The sequence below is a fragment of the Schistocerca piceifrons genome, chromosome X, assembly GCF_021461385.2.
Source record: "Schistocerca piceifrons isolate TAMUIC-IGC-003096 chromosome X, iqSchPice1.1, whole genome shotgun sequence".
Classification (NCBI taxonomy): Eukaryota; Metazoa; Arthropoda; class Insecta; order Orthoptera; family Acrididae; genus Schistocerca; species Schistocerca piceifrons.
Genome location: NC_060149.1, coordinates 263,805,058 through 263,832,946, shown reverse-complemented (window position 1 = coordinate 263,832,946; position 27,889 = coordinate 263,805,058).

Here is a 27,889-nt window from a genome sequence, read left to right as displayed (position 1 = left end):
GACTTAGCACAGCCAGAATTGTTACACGAATGTCTACACGGAAAGACGCAGAATCCTAATGAGAGCGTAAACAATTTGATTTGGAAAGTGATTCCTAAAAGGGTGTTTGTAAGCATAAAAACACTGCACTTTGGCATTTATGATGCAATAGCAACCTACAACCAAGGGAACAGTGTGAAGTGTGAAGTTCTGAAGGCATTAGGATTTACAGCTGGGGTGAACACTGTACGAGCACTAAGAAATATTGACAGAGAAAGGATAAGAGGAGCAGAAAGAAGAGAAAGGCATATGAAGTATGATGGAACAACAGGCCATAAAAGAAGACAGAAGAGGAAGCTTTTGGAGGATGAAGAAGAAGACCCTGATAATCCATCCTATAGTGCAGGAATGTATTGAGAAACTTTGATAGCCATTTCCCGTAAATTAGAATTTTTCGAATATAAGGAACATTTTCTCAAAATTCACTCAAGCTAGAGAGATAAAATTTTTATACAGTACTCCTAGTGGTCAAAGTTACATTGTAACACAGCCATTTGGCAATATGTTCAGTAGTTTCATTTCAGTTTAATTATAAAGCAATTATTTGTAAAAAAATTTGGGTCATTAATAAAAAAAATAATTGGAAGGAAACTAGAAAAGAAACTCCAAAATCCCTCTGTCATAACTGCAATACTAAACCACTCTATATGTAAAAAAATTCAAATTTTTCTATTTGGTAGTTTATTCATAAATGTTCCTCAAACTTAGTGATTTTAGCATGGGCAGCATAGGCACCTCCGGCTCCCCTTAATTCCATTTATTAGTACTAGGGTATCAACAACATATCCTTGGTAGTATTGTACTTTATTGTACCGCTCTGTGTGCTTATTGAAGAAATCATTTTCAGTTTTGTCAAGAAATATATTTGGTAGAGAGGCAGTAAGACAGTTTCTAATTGCAAGACCTTTTTCTTGTTTGTAGTGTTAGTTGTTAAAAATAAAATATTTGCACTGCAAAGTAAATTTAAGTAATGTGATAAAATCATTTATTTCCGCTCTCCCCATTCGGCCATGTCTCCAAAGATTTGCTTTGATAATGTGGATGGTTTCACTGAATGTGACGTTAGCAGATAGACTTAACATCTAATGAAAACAATCTAGAATTTTCTGTAATTTTTATTCTTTTATTTGATGTATGAGGTCTTTTGAATTTTTAACTGCATATTGTTTCTCATAAGCATAATATTTATTATGAATATCGTTTACGTTTTTGCTCAGGTCGTATATATTTTTTATAGAACCGCTGATGATGAGCATATGCTCGATACTGGTCCGATAAATTAAGACACATAAAAAAGAATCAGCCATGTCTTTACATGTACAAAGAAAAATGTTTTTCATCAACTATACGAAGGTTGCAAGGCAACCTGATAACAAAACATGAACTTAAACTATTTATATAAAACTGTCGTTTTAAGTTTTAGTGATGCCTGCCATGTGTTCTGCACGTTGACTACGTTATCTTACAATCGACTTATAGCTATTTGACTAATCATTATTTTTAAATTTTACTTAGATGTATGGAAACAAGTGTAGTAACTTAACCAATTTTTGACAACATGTGTCAAGTGTTTCCCCTCAGTCACACTGCATACGTCGGAGCTGCATCTCAGGAAAATTAAAGACGTCCATACTCGATGGCTGATAGCTAGCAACTGTTCATGAAAGTGACTCCATAAAGTGACATACCGTACGTGGCGAGGAAAAGACTTCGTTATTTGGTTCCATGCTGTAATCTGAAACATAAACTGATTTGTACGTATTTACTTCGTTTCATATGCTCCCAATCGAAATGAGACAGACAGAATGCTTTGAAAAACTCACTCTGCAGTCTTGACTGGTGCTTCGACCACATCACATAGGTCTTGACTCGCCGGCATTAATACCATTCTGTACCGACTCTGCCAACTACCTGCAGTGATTCTCGAGGAGACTGAAATTGTATACTAACATTTCTGTTTCAATTGCAGGTGTCCAATTTACGTTTACCAGAATGAAAAATGCACCTATCATAGCACAAAAAGCGAGCAGAGTTAGGGATGCAAAAGACAGAAATTAGATTTTCGACTTATGTACAAACATCAAAGACACTTAAAACATCTTGGCGCATTCGCGCTTATTTACTGGTTAGTTTAGTACCCATCTCATGTAATATAGTGCATCGTGTCAATCAAAGTAACATAATACATGACATCATCCCCCTAGAAACATATCCACCACCAGAAATTTTATCCAACCACCTCCCCCGGGAAAACTTTGTAGGTGGTGAATCTTCTCGGTTTTGGGCACAGAATCAGGGACTGCAGCCTATAAATTGCAAGATGCAGGCGCGCCAACACCTTGCAGCTACGAGAGCTCACTGAACTAGAGAAGTAGGTTTAACTCGTTAAAAAGCGCGAACATATCAAGATGTTTTGATTTAAATATCTTTGATACTCGTTTTACTAAGGTTTGAAGCACCTCTTTTCTTTATACCGTGTTTGCGATTTAAAAACTGGGTGGTTTTGGAAATCAGCCTTATGCAAACACAGCCCACCGAGGTGGCCGAGCGGTTCCAGGCGCTACAGTCTGGAACCGCGCGACCGCTACGGTCGCAGGTTCGAATCCTGCCTCGGGCATGAATGTGTGTGATGTCCTTAGGTTTAACTAGTTCTAAGTTCTAGGGGACTGATGACCTCTGATGTTAAGTCCCACAGCGCTCAGAGACATTTTTTTATGCAAACACAATTAGTTAATTTTTTATATTTACCCAGATATGTTTCGACACCAATGCGTCATCTTCTGTGGGTCAAATTTTATTACTTAAAATTACATCGGTAACTGAATTGCATTATTATACACTCCTGGAAATTGAAATAAGAACACCGTGAATTCATTGTCCCAGGAAGGGGAAACTTTATTGACACATTCCTGGGGTCAGATACATCACATGATCACACTGACAGAACCACAGGCACATAGACACAGGCAACAGAGCATGCACAATGTCGGCACTAGTACAGTGTATATCCACCTTTCGCAGCAATGCAGGCTGCTATTCTCCCATGGAGACGATCGTAGAGGCGCTGGATGTAGTCCTGTGGAACGGCTTGCCATGCCATTTCCACCTGGCGCCTCAGTTGGACCAGCGTTCGTGCTGGACGTGCAGACCGCGTGAGACGACGCTTCATCCAGTCCCAAACATGCTCAATGGGGGACAGATCCGGAGATCTTGCTGGCCAGGGTAGTTGACATACACCTTCTAGAGCACGTTGGGTGGCACAGGATACATGCGGACATGCATTGTCCTGTTGGAACAGCAAGTTCCCTTGCCAGTCTAGGAATGGTAGAACGATGGGTTCGATGACGGTTTGGATGTACCGTGCACTATTCTGTGTCCCCTCGACGATCACCAGTGGTGTACGGCCAGTGTAGGAGATCGCTCCCCACACCATGATGCCGGGTGTTGGCCCTGTGTGCCTCGGTCGTATGCAGTCCTCATTGTGGCGCTCACCTGCACGGCGCCAAACACGCATACGACCATCATTGGCACCAAGGCAGAAGCGACTCTCATCGCTGAAGACGACACGTCTCCATTCGTCCCTCCATTCACGCCTGTTGCGACACCACTGGAGGCGGGCTGCACGATGTTGGGGCGTGAGCGGAAGACGGCCTAACGGTGTGCGGGACCGTAGCCCATCTTCATGGAGACGGTTGCGAATGGTCCTCGCCGATACCCTAGGAGCAACAGTGTCCCTAATTTGCTGGGAAGTGGCGGTGCGGTCCCCTACGGCACTGCGTAGGATCCTACGGTGTTGGCGTGCATCCGCGCATCGCTGCGGTCCGGTCCCAGGTCGACGGGCACGTGCACCTTCCGCCGACCACTGGCGACAACATCGATGTCCTGTGGAGACCTCACGCCCCACGTGTTGAGCAATTCGGCGGTACGTCCACCCGGCCTCCCGCATGCCCACTATACGCCCTCGCTCAAAGTCCGTCAACTGCACATACGGTTCACGTCCACGCTGTCGCGGCATGCTACCAGTGTTAAAGACTGCGATGGAGCTCCGTATGCCACGGCAAACTGGCTGACACTGACGGCGGCGGTGCACAAAAGCTGCGCAGCTAGCGCCATTCGACGGCCAACACCGCGGTTCCTGGTGTGTCCGCAGTGCCGTGCGTGTGATCATTGCTTGTACAGCCCTCTCGCAGTGTCCGGAGCAAGTATGGTAGGTCTGACACACCGGTGTCAATGTGTTCTTTTTTCCATTTCCAGGAGTGTACATCGATTTTAGTGCTCGTTTTCGTCGATTTTTGACAGCATGTCATATTTTCCGTCCTGTTTCGTGTCTCTGGTTGGTGTCTCAATCAGCTGCCGTTTAGTGCATTTCTTTCACTGTGTTTATCACAAATTTCCGCTCACTACTTCTCCTCACATGTACTTACACAAAATGTGGTGAAATGTGATCTACACAGACACTCCCGACAACACACATTTTCAGTGTGTTGTCGGAAGTGTCTGTGCAGATCACATTTCACTGCTAATATAGCAGAAAACTGATGATGACGAAAAGACATCTGTGAATATCTGGTATAAAATATTTACAGGTTTCAGTATCGACAGATATCATAAACTTGGTGATAAAATTGTAGGAAAGCGACATAATTAAGCAATCCGATTATAGTTTCCATTTTAGACAGAATAAGATATTGTACGAACGGCTTGCGGAGTGAATTCCGGAACAAAGCGCTATAGAAAGAACGCGAAATAGCAGTAATACTTGCGCCACTGCAAGCAATTACCGATCAGCGCTCTGATTAACAAGTCCCATTACGTGCCACAAACCAATCAAATCGTAATTCCTCACCTAATGCGATCGATCGGGCACTGTAAAACTCAATTAACTTAGCTCACTCTCCGGTTGAATTTTTGAAGGCGAACGTATGCAAAAATTCAAGTCTCAGTATAGGCTCATGGACTCGTTATAATTCTTTCATTTAAAAGAAAGCAGTTGCAGCCACAAACAGTGAAGCAGATGATTCTGATATTGATCCAGATTTCTATGTGGCTTAACGCTAAATAAAAGAAAATAATATAGTGAAGCGGTTGAAATATTGTATAGTCTAAATGCACATTGGTAGAACGACTCTGATAGTAAAAAATGCCATAAAAATCCAGTCAGCACGTGTTTGCAAACCATGCTCCGATGTCAATTAGAGCCAGCTGCTCCATCCAGGGTGATTTAAGGCCACTCTTGAATGTGTTGAGGTTTTTTTCCGTTCCACACCCCGATAGAATAGTTATTTAGATGCCCACTTTTCCCAAGCACTGTTAGTGAGTGGAACGGTAGAGAAATAGTCTGAGGTGGTTTGAATAACCCTCTGCCAGGCACTTAAGTGTGAATTGCACAGTAGTTATGCAGATGTAGAATTACGGATTTAATTAATACCAAAGTTTGCCGGCCAGGGTGGCCGAGCGGTTCTAGGCGCTACAGTCTGGAACCGCGCGACCGCTACGATCGCAGGTTCGAATCCTGCCTCGGGAATGGATGTGTGTGATGTCCTTAGGTTAGTTAGGTTTAAGTAGTTCTAAGTTCTAGGGGACTGATGACCTCAGAAGTTAAGTCCCATAGTGCTCAGAGCTATTTGAACCATTTGAATATCGAAGTTTGGTTTTCATGTACAGAGCACATTCTTCCACTGTACTTGACACTGACATTCGTGGACGCTGCGCATTGTCCATTGAGAATGCCAGATAGATGCAACCAGTTTCCCTCATTAGTGCGAGTGCTGTCCGTCTTCAATCGCCTGGATGTGCAGCTAGCAGTGCGGTGAACCTACCGCCGACCAAGCCAAGCTCTACCAAAATATTCAAACAACCCTTAAAGTGACTGCTAAAAAAAACTGACCCATGACTTTCGAGTGAACAGTCTGTTAAAAATGTTTCCCAGTTCACCATGTGTCAACTGTGGTTAGCTCTCAAGTAGGACTTAGTAAGGCAACAAGAAACGAAATACACTCATACAAAGTTCCAAAACCTGCACATTCCCATAACATCTCATATACTTTAATACACTGTTTTAAAAACTTTTTACAAAAATTCACTTGTGGTCAGCAATTTACCCATAATTTTAATACACAATCAGTGAATATGAAAATTAATTCCTACTTTTCCAGGTGCATGCATACTCACAAATAATTCACACAATCCCAGATCCTTAAACATCCACAATTCTTAGAACAATTACTACATCTATTGCAAACCTCAATAAATAAATCAATGTACATTTCTCCCTTAAAAAATTAATTCATAAGTTTCATAACTTCATCCCTCTATCAATTTCACTCCCACGCACCAGTCGCAGCCTCCAACTGCCATTTACATCAGACTTCCAATAAGCATTAATAAAATTTGCTCTCCCACATATACATTCACACAGGCAATATCTCCCAAAATAATTTATAGCTATATACAAAACAGTAAATACAAGACTCACTTTATGCACAAGAGCGCAATGCTATATCTTTATTCTATTATATGAATGTGCCATCATATTCACACCTGTTAGTTCTCTTTTGAATCCCACCATCTTTCTGCAATATCCATCAAATTCAAGAACCCTGTGTTTCACAATGGTATTGTATCGTCACTTATTTAAGGAGGTTTCAACCAGTAACAACAAAACAACCCATACTGAAAACACTTTCATCACCTGAGTGGCTGTATGGACATGATGAATACAGATCACAGCAATGTACTGGCTGTCAAATACGCATTACAGTTTGTTAATGTTTACCCGCTGTGCACAATGTTACCCTTATTATATATGCTTGATGTGTACTCATATCCTATAATGTCGGTTAGACCGTCAGTGAGAGAGCACTTCGATTTCCTGCTGCTAATAAGGCGAGTACACCGTTCGCTTGTTACACATTTTTACGAGCTTCAAACAGGTACAACTTATTTTCAGTTATCTGGGTAGTTACTATTTTATTTTTGTAATTTCTTGCGTGTTTGAGTGCCTACTAGACACAACCTTTTATTTTAATAACAGTGTAGTGTACAGTATCGCCGTTGCTACTGACCCTCGTATCGTACAGGCTTTTGTTTGTTTGGTTAGAACAGCTCAGTGTCGGTTAGACCGTCAGTGAGAGAGCACTTCGATTTCCTGCTGCTAATAAGGCGAGTACACCGTTCGCTTGTTACACATTTTTACGAGCTTCAAACAGGTACAACTTATTTTCAGTTATCTGCGTAGTTACTATTTTATTTTTGTAATTTCTTGCGTGTTTGAGTGCCTACTAGACACAACCTTTTATTTTAATAACAGTGTAGTGTACAGTATCGCCGTTGCTACTGACCCTCGTATCGTACAGGCTTTTGTTTGTTTGGTTAGAACAGCTCAGTGTCGGTTAGACCGTCAGTGAGAGAGCACTTCGATTTCCTGCTGCTAATAAGGCGAGTACACCGTTCGCTTGTTACACATTTTTACGAGCTTCAAACAGGTACAACTTATTTTCAGTTATCTGGGTAGTTACTATTTTATTTTTGTAATTTCCTGCGTGTTTGAGTGCCTACTAGGCACAACCTTTTATTTTAATAACAGTGTAGTGTACAGTATCGCCGTTGCTACTGACCCTCGTATCGTACAGGCTTTTGTTTGTTTGGTTAGAACAGCTCAGTGTCGGTTAGACCGCCAGTGAGAGAGCACTTCGATTTCCTGCTGCTAATAAGGCGAGTACACCGTTCGCTTCTTACACATTTTTACGAGCTTCAAACAGGTACAACTTATTTTCAGTTATCTGGGTAGTTACTATTTTATTTTTGTAATTTCTTGCGTGATTGAGTGCCTACTAGACACAACCGTTTATTTTAATAACAGTGCAGTGTACAGTATCGCCGTTGCTATCGACCCTCGTATCGTACAGGGTTTTGTTTGTTTGGTTAGAACAGCTCAGTGTCGGTTAGACCGTCAGTGAGAGAGCACTTCGATTTCCTGCTGCTAATAAGGCGAGTACACCGTTCGCTTGTAGGGTAAACATAGTCATGTGTAGGGACTGTGGTTGTTGTGAGCGGACGCAAGGAGAATTGGCCACTCTTCGGGGGCAGGTGGAGGCTTTGTCTGTTAGGCTCATCGAGCTCGAGGCGCAGGCGTCGGCTCGTAGTGGCGTTGGGGCAACTGTGGCCTTGGAATCGCATGGAACCCCTGATGTCGCTGCGTCTTCCGGCAGTGAGCATCTTACCGGTCAGCCATCACTCCAGAGTGAATGGCGGACAGTGGTGGGCTCGCGCGTGCCTGGCCGAAAGGCGAAGGTGGGATCTGGCCGCGTGGCAGCTGCCTTTCCCCTTTCCAACAGGTACGGGGTGCTTCCTAGTGGTGATGACATCGTTTCCGAGCCACCACAGGATGCCTCGCCTGTTGGGCCAGTGGCCGATTCTCCGGCAAGGTCCCGACAGTCACAGAGGGCGGGCCTATTAGTTATAGGGAGCTCCAACGTTAGGCGGGTTATGGAGCCCCTTAGGAAAATAGCGGGTAGGTCGGGGAAGAATGCCAGTGTGCACTCGGTGTGCTTGCCGGGGGGTCTCGTCCGTAATGTGGAGGGGGCCCTTCCGGCAGCTATTGAACGCACTGGGTGTGACCGGCTGCAGATAGTAGCACATGTCGGAACGAATGACGCCTGCCGCTTGGGTTCTGAGGCCATCCTTGGTTCCTTCCGGCGGCTGCCTGATTTGGTGAAGACAACCAGCATCGCATGCGGAGTGCAAGCTGAGCTTAATATCTGCAGCATAGTGCCCAGAGTCGATCGCGGTCCTCTGGTTTGGAGCCGTGTGGAGGGTCTAAACCAGAGGCTCAGACGACTCTGCGACTATAATGGTTGCAAATTCATCGACCTCCGTTATTGGGTGGAGAACTGTAGGGCCCCCCTAGACAGGTCAGGCGTGCACTACACACCGGAAGCAACTACTAGGGTAGCAGAGTACGTGTGGCGTGCACACGGGGGTTTTTTAGGTTAGAGGGACCCCCCCTTGGGCGATACGATAAAATACCTGACGGCTTACCAGAGAGGACATTATCATCGTTGATAAAGAACGTCCGTCCTCAGAGACCAAAAACAGGAAAAGTCAACGTAATATTGGTAAACTGCAGGAGTATCCAGGGCAAGGTTCCTGAATTAGTATCTCTTATTGAAGGAAATAGTGCGCATATAGTATTAGGAACGGAAAGTTGGTTAAAACCGGAAGTGAACAGTAACGAAATCCTAGACACAGAATGGAATATATACCGCAAGGATAGGATAAACGCCAATGGTGGAGGAGTATTTATAGCAGTAAAGAATTCAATAATATCCAGTGAAGTTATTAGCGAATGCGAATGTGAAATAATCTGGGTTAAGTTAAGTATCAAAGGTGGGTCAGATATGATAGTCGGATGCTTCTATAGACCACCTGCATCAGCAACCGTAGTAGTTGAGCGCCTCAGAGAGAACCTGCAGAACGTCGTGAAGAAGTTTCGTGATCATACTATTGTAATAGGGGGAGACTTCAATCTACCAGGTATAGAATGGGATAGTCACACAATCAGAACTGGAGCCAGGGACAGAGACTCTTGTGACATTATCCTGACTGCCTTGTCCGAGAATTACTTCGAGCAGATAGTTAGAGAACCAACTCGTGAAGCTAACGTTTTAGACCTCATAGCAACAAATAGACCGGAACTTTTCGACTCCGTGAATGCAGAAGAGGGTATCAGTGATCATAAGTCAGTGGTTGCATCAATGACTACAAGTGTAATAAGAAATGCCAAGAAAGGAAGGAAAATATATTTGCTTAACAAGAGTGATAGGGCACAAATCGCAGAATATCTGAGTGACCACCATCAAACGTTCATTTCTGAGGAAAAGGATGTGGAACAAAAATGGAAAAAATTCAGAAACATCGTCCAGTACGCCTTAGATAAGTTCGTACCGACTAAGGTCCAAAGCGAGGGGAAAGATCCACCGTGGTATAACAATCATGTACGAAAGGTACTACGGAAACAAAGAAAGCTTCATCATAGGTTTAAGAGTAGTCGAATCATAGCTGATAAGGAAAAGCTGAACGAAGCGAAAAAGAGCGTAAAGAGAGCAATGAGAGAAGCATTCAACGAATTCGAACATAAAACATTGGCAAACAATCTAAACAAGAACCCTAAAAAGTTTTGGTCATATGTAAAATCGGTAAGCGGATCTAAATCCCCTATTCAGTCACTCGTTGACCACGATGGCACCGAAACAGAGGACGACCGAAGAAAGGCAGAAATACTGAATTCAGTGTTCCGAAACTGTTTCACTGCGGAAAATCGTAACACGGTTCCTGACTTCAGCCGTCGCACGGACGCCAAAATGGAAAATATTGAAATAAACGATATCGGAATTGAAAAACAACTGCTATCACTTAGTAGCGGAAAAGCATCCGGACCAGACGAGATACCCTTAAGATTCTACAGTGATTATGCTAAAGAACTTGCCCCCTTTCTATCAGCAATTTATCGTAGATCGCTGGAAGAACGTAAAGTACCTAGCGACTGGAAGAAAGCGCAGGTCGTTCCCATCAGATGCGAATAATTATAGGCCTATTTCGCTTACGTCAATCTGTTGTAGAATAATGGAACATGTTTTGTGTTCTCGTATTATGACGTTCTTAGATAATACAAATCTCCTTCATCATAACCAACATGGATTCCGCAAACAGAGATCATGTGAAACTCAGCTCGCCCTATTTGCCCAAGAAATTCACAGTGCCGTAGACACTGGCGAGCAGATTGATGCCGTATTCCTGGACTTCAGGAAGGCATTTGATACGGTTCCGCATTTACGTTTAGTGAAAAAAATACGAGCTTACGGAATATCGGACCAGGTTTGTGATTGGATTCAGGATTTCCTAGAAGAAAGAACACAACATGTCATTCTTAACGGTTCAAAATCTGCAGATGTAGAGGTAATTTCGGGAGTACCGCAAGGAAGCGTGATAGGACCTTTATTGTTTACAATATACATAAATGACGTAGTTGACAACATCGGTAGCTCCGTGAGGCTATTTGCAGATGACACGGTTGTCTACAAGAAAGTAGCAACATCAGAAGACTCGTACGTACTCCAGGAAGACCTGCAGAGGATTAATGCATGGTGCGACAGCTGGCAGCTTTCCCTAAACGTAGATAAATGTAATATAATGCGCATACATAGGGGCAGAAATCCATTCCAGTACGATTATGCCATAGGTGGTAAATCATTGGAAGCGGTAACGACCGTAAAATACTTAGGAGTTACTATCCGGAGCGATCTGAAGTGGAATGATCACATAAAACAAATAGTGGGAAAAGCAGGCGCCAGGTTGAGATTCATAGGAAGAATTCTAAGAAAATGTGACTCATCGACGAAAGAAGTAGCTTACAAAACGCTTGTTCGTCCGATTCTTGAGTATTGCTCATCAGTATGGGACCCTTACCAGGTTGGATTAATAGAAGAGATAGACATGATCCAGCGAAAAGCAGCGCGATTCGTCATGGGGACATTTAGTCAGCGCGAGAGCGTTACGGAGATGCTGAACAAGCTCCAGTGGCGGACACTTCAAGAAAGGCGTTACGCAATACGGAGAGGTTTATTATCGAAATTACGAGAGAGCACATTCCGGGAAGAGATGGGCAACATATTACTACCGCCCACATATATCTCGCGTAATGATCACAACGAAAAGATCCGAGAAATTAGAGCAAATACGGAGACTTACAAGCAGTCGTTCTTCCCACGCACAATTCGTGAATGGAACAGGGAAGGGGGATCAGATAGTGGTACAATAAGTACCCTCCGCCACACACCGTAAGGTGGCTCGCGGAGTATAGATGTAGATGTAGATGTAGAATGTGATAATTCTTTTATAAGAACAAATATATGTTAATTCGATGATGACATGTCATTTAGTGATGTCGAACATTCTCTGATATTTAAGCTTGCTCTTTAGAATGGCTGTGAAGCCAAAACCATGATTGTGTGAAATAAATGAACATCAGTTAGCAGTCAAATGGCGGAAATTTCTTTCAGAAAGTTCAACATGACTGTGGTCCCCCACGAAGGAAAAATCATTAACTCTTTAATTCTACATCCTTCAACAAATCAGCCTTCTTCTCTACTTTCTTTCTTCATCATGCATACATTTATATACACATTCCTATACTCGATTTCTGTATCCTCTTTAAAGAAATCACCAAATATTCCCGCAACATTCTGTTCCCCACTCAGTTTCTCCATCTTCCTGACAACCTTAGATTTTGATTCATCCCATTTCTCTGGCATTGAAACTTTATAGATCTTAGCACGACACGCCCAGTCAGTTTCTCTGCATTCTCTTTCATCAAATACGATTAACAACCTCATCGCGAACCATATGTTCATTTTCTATGAAGATATGTGTTTCCACTCCCTCTTTAGGGTGAGCATTTTCATTATTGCAACTCACTCTTACTTTACTCACCAACTCACCAATAATATAACTATAATTACCACGTACATTCGTTGGTTCAGGTACACCATTAAAATTTACTGTATTTCATCATTAGTGCATCATTACTACAAACGTTATCAGTAACAGCACATTCTCCACTTTAAACAGCCTTGCATGCAATATTCGTGGAATTCTCATCATTTACCTCTGCATCTACACACATTACTTCCTTAAAATTAATTCCACTGCTGTTAATTACCTTGCTCTCAGTTACATATTAACATCTGTTTTACTTCTGATGAAGCTAATGTCTCTGTATCAGATATCTCAGTAATCTTAACTGAAGCTTAGATCATGCTGTCTATAATATTTTCTGGTTCCGTCACCCCATTTCTATTCAGTAATTTCCTAACATCATAACGAGATGGATCATTTTTAAACTTAAATCTACTAGATGTATTGTGATTGTTCTTTCTGTTCTGTTTACTCTGTTCATTATTCCCCCCCCCCTCTCCTCCCCCCCGGCCCCGCACACACACACACACACACACACACACACACACATACACACATTTTCATCATTTACAATTGCATCCATGTTTCAAATGCCCATTTCCCTCCTATCCATTCTGTGCCATTTCTCATACTACTGCAACCGTCTCTGGTCCTATTCATAGTATAGTTATTAGCCCCCTGTGGGCTTTAAGTGAGGCTCCAGTTAGCTTCCGGCTGTGTGCCCTAAGAGGTAACATCTGGTGGGTCCTCAAGTCTTGGCCCCTGCCTTTCATCTTCTCTTCTTTGCTCATTGTCTCTTCTTCCCCAAAATACCTATTTTCTCTCTGCCGCCTATTTTTCCATCCCCTACCATGATTACTGTGCCCATTCCTCTCATCTCTCAAAAATGGTTCAAATGGCTCTGAGCACTATGGGACTCAACATCTTAGGTCATCAGTCCCCTAGACTTAGAACTACTTAAACCTAAGGACATCACACACATCCATGCCCGAGGCAGGATTCGAACCTGCGACCGTAGCAGCAGCGCGGTTCCGGACTGCAGTGCCTAGAACCGCTTAGCCACCGCGGCCGGCTCTCATCTCTCCATCTGTTATCTGATTCCCATTAAAATTATTTTAATTGTTGTAGCTACCCATGGTTTCTACCATTCTCTCTCTGTTCAATAAGTTTCGACGTATAACATAGAGCCCCATCCATTTCACAATGAAATTGAAAATTTTTTTGCACAGAATCAGTATGATTGTGGTTAAGTTCTCATTGTAAGACTTCTGGCAGTCTCCTGCTCGAAGCTTAAATTTTTGTAATAATACCCAGTGATCTGCCAGCCGGAGTGGCCGAGCGGTTCTAGGCGCTAGAGTCTGGAACCGCGCGACCGCTACGGTCGCAGGTTCGAATCCTGCCTCGGGCATGGATGTGTGTGATGTCCTTAGGTTAGTTAGGTTTAAGTAGTTCTAGGTTTTAGGGGACTGATGACCACAGTGCTCAGAGCCATTTGAACCCAGTGATCTACCCAAATGAATTTGCTTATTTGATTTCCTAACAAAAAAAAAACTTCATGCTTTCGTTTCCACCTTTTAAAGAGTCCCATTCAGAAAATCATTCCGTTACGCAGTCCCAGTTGCTTAGTCCGTTCCTAGTAAGTGCTCAAGAACATTGTTTCAGAACTTTTAAAATTAATAAACCGGTCAGCGTGCTGATTATCCCATGTCTGAGTTCCTCTTCTAACAGCCTCTTTACAAACGTAAGCAATCTTACTCATGCCAGCAACAGAATTATCCTTACATGTAGCCAAGAAACACACTGCGTGATATTTATTCCTTTTATGGAAAGGTTCGGTACAGTACACCTGCCCCATAACCTACTCTAACATTAAATTTCCACGCCCTGTTGCTACATTTTTGACAGTCTCTTCTAAAACATTTATATCCCCTTCTGATTCTTTCTTATTACTTCTTATCCCTTTATTACACAGAGATATTTCTAGTTTTATATACTTAAACTATACATTTGTTTGTTCTTCACACGTCTTACACTTCTGTTCTCATGCCACGATCTGTCTAATAAGATCACTTTACGCAGCTTGTGCCTTGACTCTTAACCCTTCCTCTATCTCATCAACTCTGTGACTGACTCCTCTACCAGTTGACATTACTTTCAGTTTCTGTGAACTTGACTTGCAACAGATTAAACTTCACACTTACAGCATTTATTTTATCCCGAAGTTTGACTCTAATTCTCCAATATTATTCTTGAACTTTGATTTCATTTCTCTAACAAATTCATATTTCATTTCCCCTGTTTCTCACTCTATGTTTTTATAATTTGATTTCACTTCCTCATGTTAGCTTCCATTTTCTGAAATTCTGAATACATTTTTTCACTAAAAGCACTGAAAAGTAATGTTAGTTGACTTTCTATAATCCACAGACTATCTACATCTACCTCTTCCCTTGGCATCCTAGGGCTGTCTGAACCTGTATCCCACAATCACCTGGTGACGTTTTGTGTTTGTTAGCCATGGCTGACGGTTGGAACACAAATTACAACGCAACTGCAGCTATACGTAAACTTCTCATACGCTACCTCTTCTGCTCTGCGTCTGGGGCAATGTACCGCCATAGTTGATGCCTGGGCACACCATTAGCAGTGCTGAGACACTGCAGTACTGAGATGTTGCAGCGTGAATATGCTGCAGCAAGGAGATGGTGCAGAGTAGTGACACTGCTGCACAGAGACGCTGCGGAGCAGACACAGACACTGACACGTAAAGGCGCTATGGTACAATTACGTTGCACGCAGAGATGCTGTGTTGTGAATACTGTAATGTGGAGATACGGCAGTGTGGAGACGCTGCAGTGTGGACGTGCTATGGTACGGAGACGCTGCAGTGCTGAGACTGCAGTGTGGAGACGCTACGGCGCGGAGACTGCAGCACGGAGACTGCGACATAAAGACTGCAGCGTGAAGACGCTGCCCTTGGGACAGCCGCCTGCGAGAAAATGCTGCCCACAGCCTCGTCGACTGCTTTGTGCTGGCGACGGCGTGGAGTTGTTGTAGAGTCGCGTTAGCCCCCGCCTGCTGCTCCTACAAACATGCTCCAGCACCTAACGATTGCACTGCACTGGTACAGCTGTTGCTACTACAATACTCAAAGCTCAGAATCTCCACACTAACCGTCCATTGCCAAGGCTTTGGAACATTTACGGGGACAACTGAACCTGAAATAAATCATAGAATGAATGGAAAATACAATCCAGTCCTGGACGAACCCATCCAATTTCTATTCTACTACAGGCAATAGCAACGACACTTTATCCCAGACGAGCCCCTAATTGTAGTTCTTCTTGAAGAAGAGTATGCGTCACAAACTGATTATCCTGGACAAGACAAACCAATTGCAGTGCTATTTACTACAGCAGCAATAGTTTATCCCAGATGACAAAAACTAAATGCATTGCCACCAGTCATATTACTAATCCCTAGTCTCCATCAATCAGCTGCTGAGAGAAAATGCACGGCCTTGAATTTCAGAGTGGTTCATTCATCAGAAGTGGTCGGTCATGCACTATTGCTTTTAATTCCTAATTTCAGTACAGATAAATCAAGCAGCCCACTCATTACCATTGATATAGCGAACATGAAAATAAATCAGTAAACAATAAACGAATAATGAAAGTAGAACACTAATGAAGATGAATAGGAAAAACAGTTTTGTAATGTTCGAATACAGTATTAGTGGTGTGCTGCTTGGAACAGGCGTATCGATGAAATATCGTAGTGCAACGTTGGAAAGTGCCTTGAAATTATACGAACACATAAGGTCGGTTTCAGGTGGAATCCCTGTTCAGTTTCTTCGCCAACGGGCCCTAACTTAGTTTGAGCTTATCGCAAATCCCTCGCACAGCGGAAATTCTCAAGTGACTGGAAAAAAAAAACGAGGTGATTCCCGTATATAAGAGGCGTAAAAAAACGAACCTGCAGAATTACAGGAATTTTCTCTAATTGCGCATACCAATGGTGCTGAATTTCCGCTCGTAACGAATAATGGGACCTTCCCGTACAAAATCTATATTCAACAGCAAAACCTACAAAACCTCTTTACCCGGTATATCTGCATTCTCCAGTAGACTTACAGGAGATGTCGCGACAGATACAGAACATGAGTACGCGGTGTGCGTTTGGCGGGAGTTACGCGTCTCCTAATTTAGGAGAGTATGCAAGGCCTTACATGAACGCAGACGTATGCCTGCTTGCAGATGTGTGTGAACAATTCCGAAGTATATATGTGGTAATATACAAGTTGGATCCTGCATACTACTACACCATGTCTGGGTTGTCGCAGGAGGCCATGTACATAAGCAGAAGTGTCGAAGTCCAATTTTTCGCCGATGTTGACATGTTGTTGTTTCTTGAATGTGGGATTAGTGAGAGATATTTTCATTGTGTCTATAGACACGCCAAGGCAAATAGCTAAGAAATAGGTGATATGTACAACAGAACATCCATCGGTTCAAGTTAGATCCTGTACTTAGATCTTAACAATTTGTAAAGGTTCGCCACACAACAGTTTCTACCTATTGGAGGGTTTCGATAGTCGACTTATGCTGGAACTGGCAGATTGGATCCATCAACTGTAGCAGACAATTCTAATGTTGGATATCTTTTGGTTGTACACTTGGCACATCCTCATAGTTTATATGATGCACATAGCGATCAGCCACTATTTCCAGACGACCAAATTACACTTCATGATTCTCACCCCAAACTGTTCACAATGCTGGGGGAAACAAAGTATACACTGCAATAGAGAAACCCCTAGCAATGTCTCAGTTTCTCAGTTTGGGGTTGAAACTGTGCACAGTCACCTGCATTATTAAATTTAACCGAAGTCTCTGGTTGAAGGCATACTTAAGCTTAAATATCGAGAAAAGATCGTTCATGACGTATCATTTTAATAAATGTTTTTATAACTTAATGAATAATCCGATTTTTGGCAAAACTATGGAAACTATTTGGAAACATGGCCATATTAAATTATTCAATCAATGGGAGGGGGTTGTAGAGCGAGACAGTTGATCACCAAGCCGAATTCTAAATCGGCTACAATCTTCCAAGAGTAATTTGTGGCTCATGGTGAAGATTCGTGAAACTTGTTTATGTCCATATGTGTATTTGACCTATCAAAACTGCACGAGTGCCATTTTCATCATGAGTTTGCTAAGATTCATTTTGGAGACCCAATGTTGCTTTGTATGGATACAGACAGTTTCATTTATTGGGTGATGGACTGTGATCCATATGGGGTAATAAGGTGCCACCCGTATGCATTCAACACATCTAGATATGAAGCCGATAACCGTTATGGTGATGACATAAAGCAAGCAAATAAAAAGATTATCTGCTTCATGAAAGACTGTGTCAATGGGTAGCAGAGAGTGGAATTTGTGGGTCTCAGTTACCAAACATCAAGTTTCTGAATGTGAATTCGTGAAAGTGAGTGAACTGCGTGTCATTCGCTGTACTATATATTTCCACAGTCCTTGGGAACTCCCTACCACATATTTTGTCCTCAGTCCAGTAACAGTGCCAGCATTTGAGCTACATCACCGTTGATCACTGTAGCTATTTGCACTGAATTCGTGCTTAATTGATGTCATTCATAATAATCTGATACAACAACTTTTGTGTCACTGTATCACTGATTTTCGAAAGTTACCACTACGTTGTACTCTGGAGCTGAGGGCATGACTATCAAATTTCGTTTACTGTCACTGTCATTAAGCTTGTATGTTGTACAAAATAACAATGCATTCATTGGTGCACTACACAAAGGTACTAGGTCAACAGTTGTGCAGACGTTGGCGAACACACTGTTGAGAACCATGTTGTCCATGTCCCGCGCTTTGTAATGTCCAGGGGACCATAATGAACCGTCTCATTTCATATTTCTTTCATTATCTTCTGTACTACTCGTATACTGTAGCAGTTCTTTCTATGGCAGTGACACATCCTGTGAAAGTTACGATCGTTCTGAAGTTTTGCACACCAGCGTACTTACTCCGAAAGTGGATAGCAGCCCTCTTTCGACTGAAGTAAGCCACCGATTCGGCGTTTTCGTTTTAACACAAGCATTTTGCTTTGTTTGGGTTGATCTGCCAACGGTTTAATTCACATTATAAATATGAGGATCTTGATGAAACTGTTTTTCTTGCACTGTTTTAAGAATATCATAAAACTAAGTTACGTTCACCTTGTTAAAAGCTTGTCCTCTAGCCATTGAGTAAGGATTCCTAAGACATACTAGTGTGCTGTCTTTGCCTGTCATCTCCGACTGTTGTTAAAACGATGTGATATTTTGTTCCACGAACTAGATTGCCAATCTTCATAGATCGCTCGCTGTAAATCCAAAAAATTATGTTTCCATTTCAGAAACATAATCAAAGATTTCTTGTTCTTTATTGAACACACTTAATAAGTTTCCCATAAAGAACGGTTTTTATTTACAAAACAAATAGTCCAATAATCATTTTATCATCTACTACATTTCTATTTTTTCCTAGAACACATGTTTCAGCGCATAACGTAGATCAGGAAATTGCTTTGCTGCTGTAGAAGGAGACATCTGGTTATTCCTTAGCTCCTCAACCGAATTTTCCATCTCAGCTGTGACTTACGTTTGTAGCTCTGATTTATCGACATATTTTCTAGGTATCCTGATGCACTAGCATATGAACGAATATCAAGCGACTGTACCAGAACATTTCAATGGGATTTTTTTATTTATAACAGATCAGAGATTGTTTTAAATAACATTAGTTAATTAATTCAAAATCCTCACAAAGGGATAGAAGGACGGATGTAGCTTTTTATGTAAAAGGATTTGGAAGTCATTCTGTTATTTGTGATATACGGAAGTAACTAACTCTTACTGGGGTAAACAGATTAAAAATGAACTGTTAGGAAAAGTGGCCACCTTGGCCACTTTTCACTACGAGTGATCATTTTTCCCGACCGGACGACATGTCAGCATTAATAGTTCACGAATGAAACTATCAGACGGAGAAAAACAACAAGGAACTACATTTGAAGGCCAAGCGATGCTGTTTAAACATTGATACTGAAAAAATATTACTCTACGTTTAAGTGAGATAACAAGAACAATATAAATGACTTACATTACATCAGACGACTGAAAATAGACATTTTTTATTGAAAAATCACGGAACAAGCTTCCTCCGTCAAACACACGGATAACTTTGATGATGTACGAGTATCTCAGATTTGAGCCTAGTTTACACGACGACATTGGGTTGCGCCACTCGTTGCATCGAATCAGTTGCACGCAAATGGTTTCATATTTGACTCTAGACACGGCGAAACCAGTATATACTTCAGTTTCGTCGTTTTGTGGGTTTCTGTGTCGTGTCTGAAATGAAAGTTTTGGCAGCTGCACGTCGCACGAGTTGAGATGGAGTTAAAGCTTAGTGCGTGGAATCGCTGAGTAAGAAAAAAATAAGAAACGTGTTTCGAGTCGTGACTGGATGAAGAAAAGACGTCAGCTCGGTTGCTCAGTATCCTTGCTGAAATAATTTGTAATGGAAGACCCAAGAAGTTCTTTTAATTATCGTAGAATGTCATCAGAACTGCTAACGTTTCTTCTAAATAGAGTTAATTATGCGACGAGGAATAAAGATATTGTAATGCATGAAGCACTGTCGCCAAACTGAAATTACATATCACATTGCAGGCACTTCAATCGAGAACACTCAGCATGCTATAAGATGCGGTTTTAGTTGGTGACGACGCTTTTTCATTAACACCAATACTTATTAACAGCAATAATTATTAACATTAACAGCAGTAATTATTCGGAGCAGGCTGAATTAAGTAGAGAATGGTTTGCAAACTACTCTCTTGAAAATGGTCTGTACAGTGGCATTATTTTAAAATTCAAACATTTGTGAATGGGGAACACTGCTGCCACGTTTTAAATAGATGAATATTGAATAAAGAATGTAGCGTCTTGATTTGCGTAGCCTTCCCTCCTGTAAACAATATTCCTTAAAAAAAAAGAGTGAGCCAACTCGAACTATGGGATTTTAGTCTTGTGGACAAGAGCATTTCTACAGCTAGAATTACATTTGTTTGTAATTTTCTTAATTCAGTTGTATATGTGCTCCTAATTCAATAAATTTTGCCATGCAGCTATGTATGGTGTGTACACCCAGGCTGCCCGCAGGCAAACTCCTCTAACATAAATTAGTCCTCTGAAAGCACCGACATCTTGCAGACATGCAACCTTTAGAGGTAAGCCTATGCAAATAGGGTATACAGCGTCGCTGCTGCAGTGAACTGTGTAAGCTTGCTGAAATATAAATCGTACTAAACTGGGCAGGCACTTAACTACAGACATCCAAACATCTCATGCAGTATACGCATTATACGAGGTGTTCACAACAAAAATTTAATATTTCTCAATGCGTCACTCAGTTGTGGAATATTTTAGCCACCACAGCTTATAAATTTCACGTACAAACTTCTTTCTTCTCGAAGGCTACTCAGTCATTTTAAGTATTTTCTTATTTTGAGGGTCACTAGAGTATTTGTATCTCAAAAAGACGCATATAACAGCAAAAAAACTATTGAAGACGAAATAATTTCGCAAACAACAGTTTATTAATAAATAAACTAAATTCTTTCCGCTAACCTCGACATCTTTACTGGTTTGATGGTTGAACGGTGACTAGTTTTCATACCATTATTCATACTGTATTAATTTGAAAAGATGGGAAAACGTTCTAATTTCCAATTTTTCAAAAACACATTTTCAGCTGTTGTGATCTCGGTACTCTGCTGCAAGTCCCTAGACTTTTCCCTCGGGAGTTCCGTCACCTAAAGCTCTTAACTTGTTACATATAATTCCAGTGCATACAACTGACATCTTTGATTTTAAAGATGCTGCTGAAATATTATTGTCAATGCTGGCGTGTAGGATCTCCAGACGCAGTATCATCAACGTGTCTCACACTCATCCGTCTCAAATACACACATCAAAAAATGTTTTACGTCACCTCGGTTCCGAGAGCTCCGAAACCTTTAAAGAAAATTGAAATAGAGATCAACATAAACATCATTTCCGCCATTTTAATTGCTCATGAAAACCACACATTGCATGTTGTACCACCATACAGCGAGACTTTCAGAGGTGGTGGTCCGCATTACCGTACACATCGGTTCCTCTTATACTCAGCAGCACGTCCTCTTGCATTGATGCATGCCTGCTGTATTTGTTATGGCATACTATCCACAAGTTCATCAAGGCATCCAGATTGTCCCACTCTTCAACGGCGATTTGGCGTAGATCCCTCAGACTGGTCGGTGGGTCACATCGTCCATAAACAGCCCTTTTCAATCTCCCCCGGGCATGTTCGACATGGTTCATGTCTGGAGAACATGCTGGCTACTCTAGTCGACTGATATCATTATCCTGAAGACTCGCAAAATTTGCACGATGGGGGCACGAATTGTCGTCCATGAAGACGAATGTCTCGCTAATATGCTGCCAATATGATTGCATTATCGGTCGGAGGATGGCATTCACGAATCGTACAGCCGTTACGGCGCCTTCCATGACTACCAGCGGCGTAAGTCGGCCCCACATAACGACACCCCAAAACAACAGGGAACCTCCACCTTGCTGCTCTCACTGCACAATGTGTCTAAGGCATTCAGCCTGACCGGGTTGCCTCCAAACACGTCTCTGATGATTGTCTGATTGAAGGAATATGCGACACTAATTGATGAAGAGAACGTGATGCCAATCCTGAACAGTCCATTCGGGATGTTGTTGGGCCTACCTGTACCATAGGTAGCGGTCATCGACTGCAGTAGGAGCCCTTGGGCGGTCTGACCGAGGCACGTCATCTACGACTCCTGTCCATGTCCGAACAACATCGCTTTAGTTCAGTCCGAGACGCCTGGACACTTCCCTTGTTGAGAGCCCTTCCTGACACAAACTATGCGGACGCGATCGAATTGCGGTATTGACCGTCTAGGCATGGTTGAACTACAGACAACTTGAGCCGTGTACCTCCTTCCTGGTGGAATGACTGGAACTGATCGGCTGTCGGATCCCCTCCGTCTAATAGGCACTGCTCATGCATGGTTGTTTACATCTTCGGGCGGGTTTAGTGACATCTCTGAGCAGTCAAAAGGAGTGTGTCTATGATACAATATCCACAGTCACATCTTCAGGTGTTCTGGGAACCGGGATAATGCAAAACTCTTTTCGATGTGCGTAATAATTGAAAATTGTTACTATTAAACAGAAGAATGGAAAACTGTCAATGTATCCAAAAGAAGAAATACCATGCCAGATGAATGCCATGCCGAACTTTATCTGAAATACCAACCATGTTTATTATTTGCAAAACAGGAAGATATGTTGACGGTGATGCCATTTTTTCCTCAACAGTATAGAGAGTTTTACAGTAAACGTCGCAACTTCTTATCAAAAGAATCGAGTCGTGTAAGAAACAGAAGTCAGTACTGAGGGATTTTTTCATGAACGTAATTTTGTTATGCTCTTGCAAAAAAATGTAAAAGTAATAAGAATTAATTTTTTTTAGCTACAGTCCTACTAGTTAAACCATTACTGCTGTATTTCTGTACTTGTATTATTATAAATAAAACGTTGTGTCTCGATATTAATGGTACATGAAACAAAAACCTTCTTATCGGCACTTACAACCAGTCAGTTTCCTGATACGGCACTTACAATGTTCTTAATAACTTATTGTTTCTAATTTGTCTCTTTTTTTTCAGTGGTGAGTTGAACAGCATAATTCTGTGGTATCAGACTAACATCTCAGTTTTTTAGATACAAACAACTTATGTACCAAAAGAGATAAATTGTTAGTTGATTCTTTTGCCAAATGAAAGAGTTTACCACTTCCACTCTTCATTTGTTGGACTGACTTGCTAAGCGATTTCATTCACAGAACCCCCTACAAAAATCTGTACAGGTTAAAATTGGAGAGTTTTAAGGTCAAATTCGAAGCTCACTCTTTTCAATCTCCGAGGAATATTTTTGATGCTTTTACCGAGTGAAGTGTCATAAAATTATCGTTCCGTAACGATGTACTTAAATATTCTTAAATATCGAAACGAAATAAGGCCCAAAACCACAGCATCATTGATCCTACAGCAAACCACGAAAATTAATTACCTTTTCTTGTTAGGTTGTGGATATGATGATCTGCAATTATATGGTTCAAATGGCTCTGAGCACTATGGGACTTAACTTCTAAGGTCATCAGTCCCCTAGAACTTAGAACTACTTAAACCTAACTACCCTAAGGACATCACACACATCCATTCCCGAGGCAGGATTCGAACCTGCGACCGTAGCAGTCTCGCGGTTCCGGACTGTAGCGCCTAGAACCGCACGGCCACCGAGGCCGGCTGCAATTATATAGTGTAATGCTTCTGAAGGCAATAATCTTTATCAATCAGTATTTCTTCACATTCCAATAAATAAGTGTCTCACTACGACAATCATCACTTACAAGTTTTTACTTATAATGAATGAGTTTTGTAGCGATGATTGTGTCTTGATGGTAATCAAACTAAAATGAAATTTTGTTAGAAATTTTAATAGAAAAGATCAGACTATGATACAACCACAAAAACAGATTAAAATGAACGCATTGATGGAAACGATTCATTTCTATAAAATGTAGCTAGTGGCTATAAGTGAAAGGAACGTCAAATGTGAGAGGGGGTAGGTTGATTGCAGAGACTGGAAACTTGTATCCTCCTTTTATCCTTAGCTATCTTACCAGGCAGTTCTTGTCTTCTGTGTCTAACGTCATGGAGCATTACGGTGATCTTCTCTACGGTAATCATTCTGTTTGCACGTGAGCCACAGTAGGGTAATGCAGAAGTGAAAACAGCTGAGTGCCAACGCATTATATCGAGTTTCACTGACTTAAACACAAATTAAATTAAATATCTCTAAATTTTAGCGAACCTAGGTGACTGCTGCCACTGTAAAAGCTGTTCCTAAGAAAGGTGATTGAGTAAAATACATAAGAAACAGTAATTACTAATGCGAAATAGGGAATCTGTGTTGATTCATGGTTTAGGGCGCTAAGCATCGAGGTTATCAGCAACTAAGGAAAACCTGTGAATTATGTACAAACTTGTTAACGGAAAAGCTGGATCACAACCTGGAATTTGGCTGGCCGTAGGTCTCCAAGACAAAGGAAAGCTTCAAAAAATTTAATTTAAACAGCTTTACAGAAAAACGTTACTTTCTAATTTTTCGACACACTGACGTGTTCTGTCTCTTTCACACGATGGAGATTGATTCGCATGTTGATGTCAGTATTAACAATGCGAAACAAGCAGTCCGAGTCGTTGTTGCGGCATTTAACATGTATCGTACAAGATTAAGAAGCCACTTTATTGTTGACGGAAGTTTATACAGTCACTGAACGATGTGTCAATTGACCGATGCCAATCCTTACTCGTATGCTTCCACTTTTTACTGCGAGAACGCCGAAGATCAACCAGCCTCTGAAAGCATAGACGGAGGAAATAAAGCTGTACAGCGTAAAGTAACGTAGCCTGTAAAAGACCATGCTGCGACGGAGCTGTTCTCTCAAGTTCCCCATAATTTTATGTTTTAACCATTTTACTACAGCAACGTGTTCATGTCACATAGGAAAGTTAACAAAATTGGAACAAACACTATGCACAAAACATACCGTGTCGACAAATGAAGTTAGCGTCAGATCTCATTCACAGTTAGCGTCTAGCAGATACTGTTGAGTGTTGGTTAGGGTGTATAGCCTCGCTGACCGTATTCATAGATTTCGCACCCTCCCTTTACTATTCATTTCGAAATTTGTAGTATTTGAGAAAGTTTAGAAGTTTACACCTCGCCAAGGCCGATATCATTGCAGACATAACATTGTCCCATATAAGTCACGTGAAAGCCAAAGTATGTCAACTTCTGCGTTCGTGTTGCATGTTTAAACTCTTTCTCTACGCTGTTGCTTGTTTTGGTAAAAATAACTACATATTATGGTCCGCCAGAGCTTCCGTAGCAAGCGGTAAACAGCAAAAGAAAGAGAGCAACAAGAATCAATGTACAGCTTTATGAAGAGGATAGCGCGGTGTCGTGTTATGCTTCAGAGAAGCAGCTGGAACTGTTCATACACTCGGAACAACTAGAAACTGCGTCTCTAAGCCAAACGTTTTCGGTTTAACAAATAAATAGATTATGAAAAGGAAAAAAGAGCTCATATGCATGCTGCTTCTCCAGTAGGTGCAAAATACTTTCCTGTTCTTTCAGGAACACATTTCGCTTACCGTGCTGTATCTCTGCAGCTGACGTTTCTTTCGACTTTGGAGATCATGAGTCACGGTTGATTTGTGTTGCTAGTAAGGCAGTGCTTACATTTCGATTAATGATGATTTAGTAAAATAGTTATTTGAAGCATATGGCAATAGTGGCATCGGTGGAATTCTAAAAGTTTAAAATTCAAATGAAAAATCTCAGGCAAGACACCAGATCTAAACTAAGCGAGATTTCTGGTGCAAACGAAGATGAATTCAGAATAAAAATGAAGACTCTTATTTCACATTTGTTAGAAAAAGAAAAAATGTAGCTATTACGAACGTGCTATTTTTTGTCGAAGAGAACAAGCCTCTCCATGGCACAGAAAACGAGTAACATGAAACATTTGTAAGTAATTTTTGGATTACTGAGAGGTACGAAATATTGGAAACTACCGGGTGATCAAAAAGTCAGTATAAATTTGAAAACTGAATAAATCATGGAATAATGTAGGTAGAGAGGTACAAATTGACGCACATGCTTGGAATGACATGGGGTTTTATTAGAACCAAAAAAATACAAAGTTCAAAAAATGTCCAACAGATGGCGCTTCATCTGATCAGAATAGCAATAATTAGCATAACGAAGTAAGACAAAGCAAGGATGATGTTCTTTACAGTAAATGCTCAATATTTCCGCCATCATTCCTCAACAATAGCTGTAGTCGAGGAATAATGTTGTGAACAGCACTGTAAAGTATGTCCGAAGTTATGGTGAGGCATTGGCGTCAGATGTTGTCTTTCAGCATCCCTAGAGATGTCGGTCGATCACGATACACTTGCGACTTCAGGTAACCCCAAAGCCAAAGCTAGCACGGACTGAGGTCTGAGGACCTGGGAGGCCAAGCATGAAGAAAGTGGCGCCTGAGCACACGATCATCACCAAACGATGCCCGCAAGAGATCTTTCACGCGTGTAGCAATACTTTTTTTCGTTCTAATAAAACCCCATGTCATTCCAAGCATGTGTGTCAATTTTTACCTCTCTATCTACATTATTCCGTGGTTTATTAAGTTTTCAAATTTGTACTGACTTTTTGATCAACCGGTATTTTCCCAGGGAACCATCACTTCTGTTGGAAATACAGGGCGATTCTTTGCCTTCCATATTAATATTCTTAGCTTCAAATTTGTGCTTTTCTGTACAGTGAAAGCCGGCCGTTGTGGACCAGCGGTAATAGGCGCTTCAGTCTGGAACCGCGCGACCGCTACGGTCGCAGGTTCAAATCCTGCCTCGGGCATGGATGTGTGTGATGTCCTTAGGTTAGTTAGGTTTAAGTAGTTCTAAGTTCTAGGGGACTGATGACCAAAGTTTGTTAAGTCCCATAGTGCTCTGAGCCATTTGAACCATTTTTATACAGTGAAAGCAATGCAGACTTTTTTCTCAAAAAGTTCCTGTTGTCTACGTGCCAAGTACACTTCATGTTCATCCGGGCGAAAAAACACTTGAGACATTCACGTCGGCGCTTTAGTGAGCCCTAGCAAGCCTAGATATACCTCTGGAGGAGTTCGAGTGGATACTACAACACACACAAAATAATAGATCCCTTTAGAACAATCTGAAATACTTAACTTTGAAAGAAACCATATCCACAGACATGTTTATGTATTTGTCACTGTCACTGAACACTATAACTTATTACTTGATACAATACAAAATGATAGTCTCTCTCAATGTAGTACTGACAATAAACTTCAAAAATGTTCAAATGTGTGTGAAATCTTATGGGACTTAACTGCTAAGGTCATCAGTCCCTAAGCTTACACACTATTTAACCTACATTATATTAAGGGCAAACACACACATCCATGCCCGCAGGAGGACTCGAACCTCCGCTGGGACCAGCCACACAGTCCATGACTGCAGCGCCTGAGACCACTCGGCTAATCCCGCGCGGCGACAATAAACTTCGACATACAGATCTGCTTATCAGTTCTGTCAACTCGCAACTGGATCTGACTAAGACGATTCT